At 38.6% G+C, this 12,700-nt stretch overlaps 1 protein-coding gene across 4 annotated transcripts in view; it reads left to right on the forward strand.

Moving 5' to 3' along the window:
- The window catches only part of Asb3 (ankyrin repeat and SOCS box containing 3), a 128,428-nt gene that overhangs the window by 51,262 nt on the left and 64,466 nt on the right, over nucleotides 1-12,700 (forward strand). The gene's annotated exons all lie outside the window — the stretch shown is intronic.

A 12,700-nucleotide genomic window follows, 5' to 3' on the forward strand; every position in this document is an offset into this window, starting at 1 on the left:
TCCCTGATCCCATATTCATCCTACCTCCCTCCCCCCCCCTACATCCCCGGCCACCAAGCTTTCCCCGTTCCTCCCCTACTCCCTTCTCTCTAGTCCTCTCCCCCTCCATCGACCCTCCCACCCCCCCATGCACCCGAGGTTACCTGGGACTCATGTATATTTCCTACCTCCTGGTGGATAGCTAAATAATCTTCATCAGGTTCATCTTCTTATTTAGCTTCTCTAGGATCACGAATAATAGGCTCAAAGACCTTTAATTATGGTTAGAATCCACTTATGAGTGAATACATACCGTGTTCCTCTTTTTGGGTCTGGCTTACCTCACTCAGTAAAGCGTTTTCTATTTCCATCCATTTGCATGCAAAATTCAAGATGTCATTGTTTTTTACTGCCGAGTAAAACTCTAATGTATATATGTTCCACACCTTTTTTAACCATTCTTCTATTGAGGGGCACCTAGGTTGTTTCCATGATCTGGCTATTACAAATAGTGCAGCTATGAACATAGTTGAACAAATGCTTTTGTAGTATGTTAGGGAATCTTTAGGGTATATTCCCAAGAGTGGTATTGCTGGGTCCTGAGGGAGGTTGACTCCCAGTTTCCTGAGAAACCGCCACACTGATTTCCACAGTGGCTGCACGAGTTTGCATTCCCACCAACAATGGATGAGTGTTCCCCTCACCCCACATCCTCTCCAGCATAGGCTATCGTTGGTGTTTTTGACTTTAGCTATTCTGACAGGTGTAAGATGGTATCTCAAAGTGGTTTTGATTTGCATTTCCCTGATCGCTAGGGAGGTTGAGCATGACCTTAAGTGTCTTCTGGCCATTCGAAGTTCATCTGTTGTGAATTCTCTGTTAAGTTCAGTACCCCATTTTTAATTGGGTTAATTAGAGTTTTAGTGCCTAGTTTCTTGAGTTCTTTGTATATTTTGGAGATCAGACCTTTGTCTGATGAGGAGTTGGTGAAGATCTTCTCCCAGTCAGAAGGCAGCCTTTTTGTCCTACTGACAGTGTCCTTTGCTTTACAGAAGCTTCCCAGTTTCAGTAGATCCCATTTATTCATTGTTTCTCTTATTGTCTGTGCTGCTGGGGTCTTACTTAGGAAGAGGCCTCCTGTGCCTAAATCTTGTAGACTACTTCCCACTTTCTCTTCTATCAGGTTCAAAGTGGACGGATTAATGTTGATGTCTTTAATCCATTTGGACTTGAGTTTTGTGCATGGTGATAGATATGGATCTACTTTCATTTTTTTACAGGTTGACATCCAGTTATGCCAGCACCATTTGTTAAAGATGCTTTCCTTCTTCCATTGTATACCTTTAGCTCCCTTGTCGAAAATTAGGTGTTCATAAGTTTGTGGGTTAATATCTGGGTCTTCTATTCGATTCCATAGGTCGACTTCTCTGTTCTTATGCCAATACCAAGCTGTTTTCAATACTGTAGCTCTATAATAGAGTTTGAAGTCAGGGATGGTAATGCCTCCAGAAGTTCTTTTATTGTATAAGATTGTTTTGGCTATCCTGGGTTTTTTGTTTTGCCATATAAACTTGATTATTGTTCTCTCAAGGTCTGTGAAGAAGTTTGATGGGATTTTGATGGGGATTGCATTGAATCTATATATTGCTTTTGGTAGAATTGCCATTTTTACTATGTTGATTCTCCCAATCCAAGAGCAGGGGAGGTCTTTCCATTTTCTGGTATCCTCCTCAATTTCTTTCTTCAAAGACTTAAAGTTCTTGTCAAATAGGTCTTTCACTTCCTTGGTTAGAGTAACCCCAAGATATTTTATGCTATTTGTGGCTATCGTGAAGGGTGATGCTTCTCTGATTTCCCTCTCTGCTTCTTTATCCTTTGTGTATAGGAGGGCCACTGATTTTTTGGAGTTGATCTTGTATCCTGCCACGTTACTAAAGGTGTTTATCAGCTGTAGGAGTTCTTTGGTAGAGTTTTTGGGGTCGCTTATGTACACTATCATATCGTCAGCAAATAACGAAAGTTTAACTTCATCCTTTCCAATTCGAATCCCCTTGATCCCCTTATGTTGTCTTATTGCTATTGCTAGAACTTCAAGCACTATATTGAAGAGGTATGGAGAGAGTGGACAGCCTTGTCGTGTTCCTGATTTTAGTGGAAAGGCTTTGAGTTTCTCTCCATTCAGTTTGATGTTAGCTGTCGGCTTGCTGTATATTGCTTTTATTATATTTAGGTATGATCCTTGTATCCCCAGTCTCTCCAACACCTTTATCATAAATGGGTGTTGAATTTTGTCAAATGCTTTTTCAGCATCTAGTGAGATGATCATATGGTTTTTTTCTTTCAGTTTATTTATATGATGGATTACATTGATAGATTTGCGTATGTTGAACCAGCCCTGCATCTCTGGAATGAAGCCGACTTGATCATAATGGATAATTTTTCTAATGTGCTCTTGGATTCGGTTTGCCAGTATTTTATTGTGAATTTTCGCGTCGATGTTCATGAGTGAGATTGGCCTGTAATTCTCTTTCTTGGTTGTGTCTTTGTGTGGTTTTGGTATTAGGGTAACTGTAGCTTCATAAAAGGAGTTAGGCAGTGACTCTTCTGTTTCTATATTGTGTAATACATTAAGGAGTATAGGTATTAGCTCTTCCTGAAAGTTCTGGTAGAATTCTGCATTCAAACCATCTGGTCCTGGGCTTTTTTTGGTAGGAAGATTTTTGATAACAGCTATTAAAAACCCGAATAAGTGTCAATGGTGTGGTGTAATATTTTAATTTTTCAAAATCTACAAAGTAGAAAGCAGCTGTCTCCCAGATTTTATTCCTTGGAGTGCCCTTTGTGTTAGTCCCTGCAGGTGGCAGTGTTTGGCTATAGAAAGAGCAAGTAGGACATCTCTTTATAATCTTCTTAACTTGTTGCTATGTAATAGAAAACTCTTTCTTTAAATCTTTACTATTGACATGGTGTTTTTTATGAAATTCTTAGTCCTTCAGCACACTTCCAATCAATAATTGATCAATTTATGCATTATCTTCTGCTAGAGGACCTAGCAGACCCGTATGGGATCAAATGTCTGTTATGCATATGGGACAAAGTCTATTTCTGATTATATCTTAAACCTGAATGAATAATGAAGTCAATTTTATATCATCTGTTATTAATTCAGCAATTTCAATATGCAAAACAACTCTGCATATTGGGCGTCAGTATATATATATATATATATATATATATATATATATATATATATTGAGAGGTTCTTTAAAATACCTTAGTACCATGAAAACAGCATATAGCTCTGCCTTTTGAGCAGAACTATAAGGGCTTTGTTCCACCTTACTTAAGTCTTCTGATTGATAACCTGCCTTTCCTGATTTATTTGAATCAGTATAGAATGTTTGGGCTCTAGTTATTGGTATGTCACATACAATGCAGGGGAGGATCTACGTAGTTCTCTTTATATGATTAATTCTGTCACTTTTGGGATAATTGCTATTAATCTCTCCTAAAAAATAGCATAAACTCTTTGCTAGGATTCATTGTCTTCCCATAATTTTTTAATTTCATCAGTAGAAAAAGGCACTACAATCTCTGCTGGGTCTATTCTTGCTAGTTGATGAAGTCTCAATTTTCCTTTTATAATTTATTCAGAGACCTTTTCTACATAAGTTTTTAATGTTTTGCTTGGTGTATGTGGTAAAGGATCCATTCTAAGATAAAATCTTTTATTTGCATTAAAATTCCTATAAGGGAAATTCTGAAAGGCAATATGACTAGAATGCAATTAAGATTTGTGTTCACCTGGTCCACATGTGCCTCATGTAATTTCTCTTCAATGACAGTTAATTCTTTCTCACCTTCAGGTGTTAATTCTGTAGGACTATTTAAGTCTTTGTCACCATCTAAGGTTTTGTTTAAATGACTTATTAGATCAGCTGTTATCTGAACAGCCAGTCATAAACTGGAAATGTCTCCTAACAATCTTTGAAAGTCATTAAGACTTTGCATTTGCTCTCTCCTAATTTGTGCCTTTGTGTTCTAATTTTCTGAAATGTATTTTATAACCTGGGTAATTGACAGAATCTCTTTATTTTTATTTATTTATTTATTTATTTTCCATTAAAAAATTTATACTTCCTCCCCTCCTCCCATTCCCCTCCCGCTCCCCTCTTACCCTCCTGCCTCCCCTTCCCTCCTTAAGAGAGGGCAGGGATCACTGCCCTGTGGGAAGTCCAAGGACCTCCCCACTACATCCAGGCCTAGGAAGCTCTGCATCCAAATAGACTAGGGTCCCAAAAAGCCAGTGCATGCAGTAGAAACAAGTCCCAGTGCCTTTATCAAGTCAGCCACATTCAGAAGTCTGATATGATTACATGCTCATTCAGTTCCTGTCCAGCTGGATTTGGTGAGCTCTCATTAGAACAGGCACACTGTCTCAGTGGGTGGACCAACCCCTCACGGTCCAGACTTCGTTGTTAGTCTTCTCCCTCCTTCTGCTCTTCAACTGGACCTTGGGAGCTCAGTTTATTGTTCTGATGAGGGTCTCTGTCTCTATCTCCATCCATCGCTGACGAAGATTCTATGGTGATATACAAGATAATCATCAGTGTGATAGTGGGGCAAGGCCAGTTGGCACCCTCTGCTCTGTTGCCCAAGGACCTAGCTGGCGATATCCCTGTGGACACCTGGGATCCCATCTAGAGCCAAGTCTCTTACCAACCCTAAAATGGCTCCCTTAATGTAGATATCTTCTTCCCTGCTTTCAGCTATGCTGTTAAGTCTCTAATGTGAGCTTTCTTTGATTTTTTAATATGGGCACTTAGTGCTATGAACTTTCCTCATAGCACTGCTTTCATAGTGTCCCATAGGTTTGGGTATGTTGTGTCTTTATTTTCGTTGAATTCAAGGAAGACTTTAATTTCTTTATTTCTTCCCTGACCCAGGGGTGGTTCAGTAGTTGACTGTTCAGCTCCCATGAATTTGTAGGCTCTCTGAGGGTAGAATTATTGTTAAATTCTAACTTTATTCCATGGTGATCTGATAAGACACAGGTGGTTACTAATATCTTTTTTGTATCTGTGGAAGTTTGCTTTGTTACTGAGTATGTGGTCAATTTTTGAGAAGGTTCCATGAGATGCTGAGAAGAAGATATATTCTTTTCTATTTGGGTAGAGTGTTCTATAGATGTCTGTTAAGTTCATTTGATTCATTACCTCCATTAATTCTCTTATTTCTCTGTTAGGTTTCAGTCTGATTGACCTGTCCATTGGTGAGAGAGGAATGTTGAAGTCTCCTACTATTAGTGTGTGTGGTTTGAACTGCCTTGAGTTCTAGCAATGTTTCTTTTACATAAATGGGTGTTTTTATATTAGGGGCATAGATATTCAGGATTGAGACTTCATCCTGATGAATTGTTCCTGTTATGAGTATAAAGTGTCCATCTCCATCTCTTCTGATTGATTTTAGTTTGAAGTCATTTTTGTTAGAAATTAGTATAGCCACATCTGCTTGTTTCTTAGGTTCGTTTGATTGAAAAACCTTTTCCCAACCCTTTACTCTGAGTAGATGTCTGTCTTTGTGGTTGAGGTGTGTTTCTTGTAAGCAGCAGAATGTTGGATCCTGCTTTAGAATCCATTCTCTTAACCTTGCCTTTTTATAGGTGAATTGAGTCCATTGATATTAAGTGATATTAATGACCAGTGGTTGTTAACTCCGGTTATTTATTTATTTATTTTTGGTGGTAGAATTTGTGTGTTTCCCTTCTTTGGGTTGTGCTTGTCGAGGGTTGTTAGATGACTAAGTTATTATGGATGTTATTGGGTTTATTGGGCTGTGATTTTCCTTCTATTACTTTCTGTAAGGCTAGGTTTGTGGCTACGTATTGTTTAAATTTGTTTTTATCCTGGAATACCTTGTTTTCTCCATTGATGGTGAATGCAAGCTTGGCTGGGTATAGTAGTCTGGGTTTGTATCCATGGTCTCTTAGTTTCTGCAGTACCTCTATCCAGGACCTTCTGGCTTTCATGGTTTCCATAGAGAAGTCAGGTGTAAGTCTGATAGGTTTACCTTTATATGTCACTTGACCTTTTTCCTTTGCAGCTCTTAATATTCTTTTTTTATTCTGTATGTTTTATGTTTTGATTATTATATGGCAAGGGGTTTTTTTTTTGATCCAGTCTATTCGGTGTTCTGTAAGCTTCTTGTACCTTCATAGGAATTTCCTTATTTAGGTTGGAAAAGTTTTCTTCTATAATTTTGTTGAATATATTTTCTGGGCCTTTGAGCTGTAATTCTTCTTCTTCTACCCCTATTATTCTTAGGTTTGGTCTTTTTATTGTGTTCCAGATTTCCTGGATGTTTTGTGAAGAGAATTTGTTGGATTTGCTGTTTTCTTTGATCAGTGCATTTATTTTCTCTATGGTATCTTCAGCACTTGAAATTCTTTCTTCTATATCTTGTTTTCTGTTGGTTATACTTGTCTCTCTAGTCCCTGTTCATTTACCCAGATTTTCCATATCCAGCCGTCCTTCGGTTTGTGTTTTCTTCATTGCCTCCATTTCAGTTTTCAAGTCTTGAACTTTTTCCATTACCTGTTTGATTGCTTTTTCTTGGTTTCCTAGGGTATCTTTGAGGGATTTATTCATTTCTTCAAACTTTTTGTTATTCTCATCCATTTCTTTAAGGGAGTTATTTATATCCTGTTTAAGGGACTCTATCATTTTCATAATGTTACATTTAAAGTCTATTTCTTCTACTTCTTTTGGATTAGGGTGTTCAAGTCTTTCTGTTTTATGTTTGCTGGATTCTGATGTTATGTTGTTTTTCAGATTATTGGAGGAATTCTTGCATTGGTGCCTGCCTATCTCTTCCATCAAATGCTGCCAGGAGAGTCTTTGCGACTTGGTCTGATCTTTGCTGTGGCTACCTGTGTACTTGGGGGGTTTTCTTGGTCTGCCCTCTCTTAGGTCCCCTCAGCACTGGAGTCTCTCGGATTCTCTCCACCCTGGAGTAGGCTGTGGTGGATCTAAGTACCTTGCAGATGGAAAGAAGTGCTTGGTGGGCAAGCTGGGATGGGGTAAGTAGGGTAAGTAGAGAAAGACAGTAGCCAGTAAGAAGCCCCGCTGAATGGTCAGAAAGTTTACGGGATTCGGGGGGGGGGGGTGTGCCTGTGCTCCGTTCCCAGGGTGTCCAACCAGCTGGTCGGGCACTCACTTACCCATCCTGAGGGATGAAACTTCTGGTACAGGATCAGGCCACTTGCTGGCCAGGCACCTCACAGACAAAAGGGCAGGCTTGCTGGGTGCAGGCTCAGTGGGACAAAGAAACTCCTGCAGCAGTTGCCCTCACCACTTTGTCCCCAGACCCTCAGCCCCAAAGCAGGCTAAGTTGGAGGATCCTATGACCCCACAGATGGAAAGGGGTGCTTGGGGGGCCAAGCTGGGATGAGATAAGAAGAGTAAGGCAGTAGCCAGGGAGAAGCCCTCACTCACTGAATGGCCAGAAAGTGTAGGGGAATGGAGGGTGCCTGAGCTCTATTCCCTGGGCGTCCGGTCGGCCGCCGTTCGGGCACACTGTTTTTGTACTTTTTTAGAAGTAATTTGTAATCCCCATTTAGTCAAAACTCTCTTCTTCAAACATCCTTCCTGTAGTATCTACGTTTGATTCAGATAGCAAAATGTTATCAATGTAATCATAAATTATAAATTTAGGAAATTGTTTACTTATTATTTCCAATGGCTGACTTACAAAGTATGGGCACAGGGAGGGGCTGTTGAACAGTCCCTGTGGGAGGATGTTCCATTGATATCCCCTAGTATTCTGAGAATTATTATATGTAAGCACTGTGAAGGCAATTTTTTCTCCTTTTTTTGAAAGGGTATAGTGAAAAACAGTCTTTTAAATCAATGACTGTAGGAGGCTATTCTTTAGGTAATAGGGAAGGCAAAGGAATTACAGATTGTAGAGGGCCCTTAGGTTGAATTACCTTGTTGACAGCTCTAAGATCTGTCACCATTCTCCATTTTCCAGATTTCTTTTTAACAACAAATGCAGAATTCCAATGGCTGGTTGATTCTTCAGTGTGGTGAACATCTAGTTGCTCCTCTATCTGCTATTCTAAAGTCTACAGTTTCTCTTATGTTAAAGGCCATTTTAAAGCTAGGGCTCTTGGTATGTCCAAAGGGTTTCTAGTTGCTTTGTGTTTTTGAACAACCTGAATGGCTTGTGACCTTTGTGTATAGTACCTTATAATATCCTTCCCAGAAACATGAGTTTCTGGAACTGCAGGAATGTTGATCTGGGTATTCCATTGCTGCAGCAGGTCATTACCGCATAAATTCACTGTGATATTAGTCACATATGGCTCCAGTCTTTCTCTCTGTTCTTCTGACCCTATGCATTTAACCTGTCTTGTGATTTGTTTCACTTGAGATAGGGTTCCAATTCCTAGGAACTGAACTTCTGCCTCTTGAAGAGGCCAATTCAGATGGCAAGATTCTGGAGTAATGATAGTCACATCCACACCTGTGTCCAGTAATCCCTCAGTTACAATGTTATATATACACATTCTTAGCTTTGGTCTTTGATCATTTATAGAAGTCTGCCAAAATATATGCTTCTTACTTCCTATAGGAATTTTTGATTCATCCTCCATGTCTATTCCATTATCCAGAACAGTATGGTTCTTTACAGTAGGCAATGGACTTTTTAATTTTTCCTGGTGAGACATGTTCTCCGTAGTGACTGGGAATGAATCAACTATGTTTGACTTGGTGGCTTCTGGGTAACCCCTCAAGGAGTTTTCCAATGGTCTTGGGTTGCCTTGTCTGCCTTTTGTTGTTCTACATTCATTGGTTCAATGTCGGCCTTTGACACATTTTCTACATAATCCAGAAGACTGAGAACTTCTTTCTATTTTTGCCATTCGCAGAGGAGACATTATTTCTAGGAATTCCTTGTCTACAATCCTTTCTCAGATGTCCTATTCTGCCACAGTTACAATATTTGGCATTTTGACATCTCCTTATCCCTTTGGATATTGCTTCTCTTACCCAAGCCTCAATATTATAGTTAGATGTCTCAACATTCATTGTATGTAGGATCTATTCATCCATTGGTGCTGATATAACCTTTTAAGGTCTAAGTATTGTTTTTGTGTTTTATGTTGGTATTGTCAAAAACCAGAGATTCAATAAGTACTCATAGCTTATTCAAAAGCTAGATTCAATAGCTTCTAGGTCTGTTACGCCTATTTGTACAGCCTTAGTTAATCTTTGTAAAAAAGTCACCAGAGTGTTCTCTTTGGCCCTGTTTAGCCCTAAATATGATTCAATTACTTTCCCGATTCTTGAATCCTGTCCCAAGCATTTATGGCTGCTGCGTGCCATAGGGACAAGATATGTTCATTGTAAAGAGCCTCATCCTGTGTGTCATCATTAGTGATCTCACCAAGGATTTGATCTTGGGAAGCCTTAAATCCTTTTGCTTTTCCCTGTTGTTCTAAAATTTTTGTGTCTGCTTGCCTATAGCATTTTCACAGTAGTTATGGCCTGTCTTCCAGGACTGCTGAAGCTAATTGAAGTTAATCCTGTCCGTTAGCTGTGTTTTTTGAGGTCCTTAACAAATGGTGAATTCAAGCATAAGATACTATTACTTGCTTAATTTCTTTTAGATCATCCATTTCTATAGGTATCCATTTACATTCTTTGGACCCTTTTGGGCATTTAAAACAACCCTTTTTCACAGGTGATTACAGGGTAGGAAACCAAAACCTGGGTAAGTCATCTCTGGCTCTGACATGTACTGGTGATGTTAAATTCTGCCATTGTACCTTATCTCCCTGCTCATCAGCTCTGATAATTTCCTTATTTGTTTCAAATCTTTTTACTACGGTTTTTTGTAAATTCTGAATCTCTTGGCCTGTATATATTTCTAGCGATCTGATTGTTGCACCTAGCCCCTGGTCCTCATTCTGCACATGTGATTCGAAGGTATGAAGTTTTTCTTTTAAAGGTAACATCTCATCCTTGGACATTATTTGGATAGTGTGCAGATTACCTTCCTGGAGAGATACTCTATCTCCTAACCTATCATAACTTTGTAACAAATGGATCAAAGACCTCAACATCAAGTCAACATCATACTAAATGGAGAGAAACTCAAAGTGATCCCACTGAAATCAGGAACAAGACAAGGTTGTCCACTCTCTCCATATCTATTCAATATAGTTCTGTGGTCCTAGCTAGAGCAATAAGACAACAAAAAGAGATCAAGGGGACACAAATTGGAAAAGAAGAAAGAAGTCAGACTTGCAGGGCAGTGGTGGTGTATGCCTTTAATTCCAGCACTCAAAGGGAGGCAGAGGCGGGCTGATCTATATGAGTTTGAGGCCAGCCTGGGTCTACAAGACGTAGTTCAGGACAGGCTCCAAAAGCTACAGAGACCCTGTCTCGAAAAACCAAAATAATTAATAATAATAATAATAATAATAGTAATAATAACAACTCAAGCTCTCACTATTTGCTGATGATATGATTATATAAACGACCCCAAAAATTCTACCAAGGAACTTCTACAACTCATAAACACTTTCAATAATGTAACAGGATACAAGATTAACTCACATAAGTCTTTTTATCATATCCCATTTATTCTTTCTGTGTTCTCTTTTTAATGCTCTTTTGATGTTTTCCTTTTGATGGTCCTTGCTGTTCACTGTTCTTTCCATCTCATACGGTTTCCCACATAGACAGTTAACAGTTTTCTGTTAGCATTTTTTAGGGCTAACAGGATGGAGAAAAGACTGACAAGGTAGGTGCCTTATGTCTCAGAAGGGGAATGGCTGTGAAGTTCCCCTGCAGATAACAGGAGGATTAGAATGGAATTTGCCCTCCTTTCATGCTAAGCGTCCAGGTGTTGTAGCCATTTGCACCCAGGTGACACCCAGGTGGCAGACAAGGATTTTCTTTCTCTGGTACTGGTTTAGTGATCCAAGGTTTATTCTTGTATTATTTTAGGGGTAAAGGTACAAACAGTTAATTTCCTAGACTAAGACCTTGTGTCAAATGAAAAGTGAAGTTAAGTACAGAATATTGGTAGCTTGTTAGGGTAGAACAAAGGTCGGTAGATTATACTCTCCTGAATTGGCTGTTAGAGAATTCAGGGCCACCCAGACCTGTTTATCAGTAAGAACAGTCATACTGTCTCTTCTGTTCAGTGCCTCCTGTTCAGGACTCCTTTCTTGTCAATAAGGATAATTGTGGGGGACTAGCTTTATGTATATTTGACTATGAGAACAAAGGTTTGACTAAATGAATGCTTTCACACTAGGGCCCCACAATGTGGAGAAAGATATATACAGTTGCCAGTATAGGAAAATTGAAGATTAAGCAATGATTTATACACTGCTGGAATATTTTGGGATGAATCCCACTATGAAAGAGAGAAACGTCATGATTTCACAAGATTTCTACAAAATTAAAGTGACTCTCCAAAAGAGAAGTGTTCCCCAAGCTTTGTAAATCAGGTTCCCTATAAGTTATACACTTGTGGGTTTGTCTACAAATCTGTCAATTGTATATCCACTGTATATTACTTGTGGCTCACATCAGATATTCTCTTTCCATGTTTTAGTTTAGATAAGGGTTTGTTTATCTTGTTGGTTTTCTCAAAGAACAAACTCTTTGTATCATTGATTCTTTGTTTTTGTTCTCTTTGTTTCTATTTTATTAATTTCATTCTTCAGTTTGATTATTTCGTGCCATCTTCTTCAAGAAGAGCAGGTGTGCTTGTTTCTTTTTGTTCTAGATCTTTCAGGTATACTATTAAGTTGCTGACATGAGATCTCTAATTTTTTTTATGTAGGCACTTAGTGCTGTGAACTTTCCCATTAATACTGCTTTCGTTGTGACCCGTAAATTTGGATATGTTGTATATTCATTTTCATTGAATTCTAGAAAGTTTTTACTTTCCTTACTTTTGTCTTGACCCATTTTTCATTCAGTAGAGAACTGTTCGGTTTCCATGGGTTTGTAAGCTTTCTGCTGTTTCAGTTGTTGATGTCTAGCTTTAATCTGAGGTTCTTGATAGGACATAGGCAGTTATTTTAATTTTCTTGTATTGGTTGAGACTTTCTTTGTATCTAAATGTATGGTTACTATAAGGTGCAGAGGAGGTATATTGTGGCATGTTCTGTAAATATCTGTGAGGTCTGTTTGGTTTATAATGTCTGTTAGCTTCAGTATTTTTGTTTAGTTTTTGTCTGGATAACCTGTCTGTTGATGAGAGTGGGGTATTAAGATTTCTCACTATCAGTGTGTGATATCAGTGTGATTTAAACTGTAGTAGTGTTTCTTTTAGAAACTTGGGTGTCCTTGTGTTTGGGGCATAGATGTTAAGAATTAAAATATCATCTTGGTGTTTTCCTTTGAGTATGTAGTATTCTTCCTTTATCTTTTTTGGTTAGTTTTGTTTTGAAGTCTATTTTGTTAGATATTAAAATAATGACAACAGCTTTCTTAATTGGTTCATTTGTTTAGAAGATCTTTTTGTAACCCTTTACCCTGAGATAATGTCTGTCTTTAATGTTGAGGTGTGATTCTTTTTTTTTTATTTTACTTTTTAAAAAGGAAAACAATCTTCTTTTTTTTTCATTTTACATACCAATCCCAGTTCCCACTCTCTCTCCTTCTCCCTCTCCCATTCCCTCCACCTTTCCTGC

This window comes from Myodes glareolus, chromosome 8 (genome assembly GCF_982192425.1).
Source record: "Myodes glareolus chromosome 8, mMyoGla1.1, whole genome shotgun sequence".
NCBI lineage: Eukaryota > Metazoa > Chordata > Mammalia > Rodentia > Cricetidae > Myodes > Myodes glareolus.